Raw genomic sequence first — 5,402 nt, 5'->3', positions numbered from 1 at the left:
TGTTTCAATCACAGCTAAAAGTTGTTCGAGGCTGTGTCTTTAATGATGCCAAATGGAGAGATTGCATAACATCGAAATAAAATTTAAAGTAATCAGACTCTTCTCTTACACTGTGAGACCACGTTCATCAGCTGTAGATGCAGCTCTTTTTCTTAACAGAACACATAAAACACCATCATAAACAGTGGAAAACAAAACCACATGTCACCACAAAATGAGCCTGAATACCAAAACTTGCAGGGGAGAGGCCAGATGAACGATGTCTCTTGGTGCCAACTAATGTGCTTGGCTGTTCCCTGAGGCCAGGGGACCACCATGACCCATGAAATCCCATGGATGTGGGTTCTTATGCCCTGGGGCCATTGTGGCAGGAGTAGGAGCACCACTAGCTCTCCTGCACACAACCTGTCTCCAGGCCACCCCAGACCACAGATGTCCTCCTGGGAAGTGCGACCACCACCACTCAGAGCTTTGCAAGGATGTGAAATTTTGCTCCCTGGGAGCTTTTTTGCACAGAGCCGGCATCAGATGTTAATTTTTAGTCATGAGATTTCTCTCTCAGATTGATTCTACCACTTATTTCCAAGCCCTTGGGCCAGTGTAGGCTGGACTTCATTTATTTTAAACTTCTCTGCCTGGGACTTATTGTTCTGTGCTGCTGGTTCACAGCTCTGTAAGTCATTACCAACTCCATCCCTTCCCCCAGATGTAGTTATTGGTCTTTTTGTCTTCTTCCACTACTTTTTTCAACACAGAAAATTAGCTCTGTAGCTGCAAAAGAGAAAAGCCCTGGAATCCCTTACTCTACCTTCAAGAAAAAATAAATAAATTTTAAAAAAGAAAAGGAGGGTGATTATGTTGCTGTGCAGCACACCAGAAAGCTTACTAATGACCTGCCTGCAACCAAATGGCAAAGCCTTTAAGCAGAGCCAGAATTTGTGCCATGACATGAGCCTGGTCCAGGATGTTCAGATGCAGTTCAGAATTTCCCCACCATGCCAAGCTATTTACAGCAAGACTGTAGGTATAGGCAATTATGGAGGCAGCTGACAGCTGCAAAGAAGCCTGGTCCAAATTTTCCCAGGGCTGCAGGATGTCTGGATCAGAAATCTGCAGGTGACACGCGGCGTGTCTGTTGTCTCATCCTTCTTCTACAGATGTGAGTCATTTGTGCACCCAGTTGCTTGAATACATTCAATATTACAAGATTTCAGGCAAAGTGCTCCCAGGAACTGAGCCCAAATCCTGCAATGACAACTGGAAATTAGTGATGGGGAAGAGAAAATGCTTTGTGAAAGCATCAAGCAGTGCTTTTTACTACCACAGGCTGTGTAGGGCCCAGCTGAAAGAGGAAGAGAAAAAAGACCCACTTCATATCATTTCATCACATATTAAGGTGGTTTTATTAAGCTCTTGGCCATTCCACTTCTTTAAATGCTAAAGAGAACATCCTGGGAGGCCGGGAAGTTTTCCTTCTGGTAGGGCAATATTTGGGTGGATCTGGGACCCATTTAACCCTAATCCATCCTTGGCGTAACGTCTCAAATTCCTTTGCTGCATATAGACTGCTGCTCCGTTCCAGTTTCATTACACTCCTAGCAAAGCTGCAAGGGCTCAGGGATGCTGTTGCCATCAAAGGCTGGAGGGCTTTAGTGACACATCTTCCATGGAAACTTCTCATGAGCTCGCCCACTTGCTGGCATTATTTCAGCTGTGCTTTCAACTCTGTACAGAGATGATGAAGGAGGGGCAGAAAAGTTTGTGCCCCTTTTCATCTACGTGTCTAGAAGAGAATGGGCACTGTCAAAAAAAGAGGGATTCAACCCCAATCATCTGGAGATGGTGTCTGCAAGGACATGAGGGATGCAGACAGGGAGATTGTCTTGTTACCCAAAAGCTTCTAAAGAGAAAAATCATCTGCCTTTTCTATCAAAATATGAGAAAAGCATAATCCAGCTTTCTTGACTGGCTACCAGAAGAAGAGTGATGAGCCTTGGCCTTTTAACTCATGCCAAAGCCAACAGGCACTTTTGGACCTCCATGATGCAGGAGAAGACTCTTGCCAGAGTGAGTCATGATAAATGAGGTGGGCACATAAAAGTCAGCTTGCTTGGATCCTGCACGCACCTGCAGAAGATAGTCAAAGCTCCTGTGGCTACCACCACTCATCCCCAATGTGCTTTTTGCAGAGAGAAACAGAAAGAAGCTGGCCAGGAGAGGAGAATGAGAAGCAGCAGTGCTCAACACTCCGGCTGTTTGTGCATCAAGTATGGGTGCATAGAAACATAGAATCATAGAATCATTAAGATTGGAAAAGACCTCTAAGAGCATCAAGTCTAACCCCAACCCATCCCCACCATGGCCATTGACCATGTCTCTCAGTGCCACATCTCCATGTTTCTTGAACACCTCCAAAGACGGTGACTCCACCACCTCCCTGGGCAGCCTGTGCCAATGCATTACCTCTTTCTCATTCAGATTCCCATCTTTTTAATTCCAGCTGAAAAATCTTTAAGGCTGCAGTGTCTCAGGAGATCATGCACAGGATGGGGAAGAGCAAGTATGAAAAGGGTTTTATAGCTGGTATGTGGGAGGGAAGAAGAGAAGTGGCACTGTTGTGAAATAGAAGCAATATCACATTAAAAGAAGTGTTTGAAATGAGGTGAAGATTTATGCATTTCAGGGGCTGACACCTCAGTGGGGTGGATAGCTCTGCTTATTGATATGGGCTGGAGAGCAAATAAGACAAAAGGTTGACTTACGGTGTATTTGCACTCCGAAGAGGAAAAACCCAGCAGGCAATAATATATCTGGGTCTTGGGCTGCTCCACAGCCCTTATTTCTTCAACAAGGCCTAAATGCAAGTCCTGCAGCTAGAGGGACGCAGAAATCCCAGCCCTTTTCATCTTCTGCATGTTGCAGAGATCTGCAGGGTAAATAGATCTGCACTTTCAGCCTTATAGGTGCATCCCTACCACGTCCTGCTGATCTCACCTGAGCGGGAAAAGTGTGGGATCAAGGAGGTGAATGAAGGAGCCTCACAAATCCAATAACCATGGGGAGGTTTGGGTCAACATCACCAGAAACAGCCTGAACGAAATCTCAGATTGCTGGAGTTTTCTGGCTGCTGTTTTGAAATATTTGGCTGTGTAACCCTTCAAATCTCACATCTCTCACCATAAGAAAGCAAGGCAGCACCTCCTATTGACTTCAGTGTGCTTTGGCTCGGATCCCTTCCAGCCTCATACAAGCATCCCTTGATGTTTAAGTGGACCTGGAGGGGGGCACCATTTGGTATCACTTTCCCTCTCTCTCTCTAGTTTCACACTCCAAGGGTAATATTTTCACACTAGGACCATCTGTCCCCAGTCTTCCCCACCTCCTGAGGCTGTATCTCAGCTCGGTTTGGCAGCCCTGCTTCCCTGCTGAGCACCCAGGCAGTTGTGCTGTCCTTACATGTGACACTGAAACACATAGCTCTGAAAAAGGGACATCTTTCTGAGGCTTTCCATTACATGTGTCCTCCAACCACAGCACATCACACTGTCAGACACAAGGACTGCAAGAGAGATGAATGTCATGGAAGTTTTCCTCCTGAATCAGCCAGTATTTGAGCTATGGCTAGAATGAGCATCCCAAGGAAACCTGATTGCTGCCAGATTTGTCAATCCAGTAAAGTCTGTGCCATGCAATGTTTCTTCTCCACCCCTCTCTGCAGGAGCTCATGGCAGCCAGCACTCCAGATGGGGTAAAGATCAGGTTCCTCATCTCCCTCTGGCTCACGCAATCCTTAATGCGCAAGAAGGAAGCACAAACTCCCTAAAAACTCCATTCCTCCACCCAGGATAGCTCTCATTATCATCTGATTTTTTCCTAAAATTTTTTTTTCCTGGTATCTGGTGCCTTTCCAAACCCACTTTTCCAGGAGGCATTGGCTTTGTGAGGTTCTCAGTTTTGTTGCCTTCAAAATTTCAGAGGTTTATATAAGGAGCAGCCGGGAGCTGACAGCCAGGAGCCATAGGAGTCATGAGGCAAAAAATAGTACCTTTAGACTTCATCTTCCTCTGTTCTGTGCTGTTCTCCTTGATGGAACAGGATGGACATCTCTTCATAGAATCATAGAATCATAGAATCATAGAATCATAGAATCATAGAATCATAGAATCATAGAATCATAGAATCATGGAATCATTAAGGCTGGAAAAGACCCTTAAGATCACTATGTCCAACCATTGAGCCATCCCCACCATGCCCATCAGTGCCACATCTTCATAGTTCCTGAACACTTCCAGGGACAGTGACTCCATCAGTTCCATGGACATCCTGTTCCAATGCCTTACCACCCTTCCAGAGAAGGAATTTTTTTTTAATATCCAACTTGAACCTTCCCTCACACAACTTGAGGTCATTCTAGTCCTTTTGCTAGTTACTAGGGAGAGGAGACCAACCCCCACCTCATCACAACCTCCTTTCAGGGAACTGTAGACAGCAGTGAGGTCCCCCCCCAACTTTGTGAACAATCCCAGTTCCCTCAGCTGCTCCCCATAAGACTTCTGCTCCAGACACCTCACAGCTTTGTTGCCCTTCTCTGAACAAGCTCTGAGGCTTCAATGCCTTTCTTGTAATGAGGGGCCCAAAACTGAACACAGCACTCTAGTACTGGACACAGTACTTTCAGGTAACTCAGCTTCTTCCATCACTCAATGTCTTTGTTTTAGAGGTCAAAGCATTCATTTGCATTCTGATTTGCATTAGCCTGTGGGACCGAACTGAATCAAAGTCTTCCCACCACGCAAGGAGCAAAGCCACTCATCCTTCCCTATATAGAGGAACAAACTAGAAACAGAGTGAAATAGGAACAGATCATGTTCTTATCTGGGATCTTTCTACCATCTGGGACAACTCAAGACCAAGACTTAAAGATGCTGCAAAAATTTGGACCATGTGCTACTAATAAACTTGTGAGGAAGGAGAAGACTTTGTGACAACACACCCAGAAGGACACATCTCATTGGTCTCTGTTGGAAATGATAAGTGATATCTCAGTATCACTGTTACTGAAGTCACTTTGTTGAATGACACACTAAGGGACATTTAGAGCTCTGTGTACGCTCCCATCCAGTTGTGGTTGCCTTCAGGTCCATCAATTGATAGGGCCGTAAGCCCCCTGATATTCCATCAGCAGAAGAGGAGAGGACCCAGGACTGTGGGAATGCACTGGTATTTTTTCATGCTGGTGATTTTTCCTCTGCACATCCAAACTTCTGCTTCCATCGTTACACTGATAACAGTTAAAATGATGTGGTAGATCTGGGTGGAAGGAGCTGTAAACATCACTGGTGCAAAGGAAATATGAATTGCAGTTGTTGGAGGCTAACATGAAAGCTGCAAATTAGTTTAAA

This window comes from Meleagris gallopavo, chromosome 1 (genome assembly GCF_000146605.3).
Source record: "Meleagris gallopavo isolate NT-WF06-2002-E0010 breed Aviagen turkey brand Nicholas breeding stock chromosome 1, Turkey_5.1, whole genome shotgun sequence".
NCBI lineage: Eukaryota > Metazoa > Chordata > Aves > Galliformes > Phasianidae > Meleagris > Meleagris gallopavo.
This window is presented reverse-complemented; position numbering follows the sequence as displayed.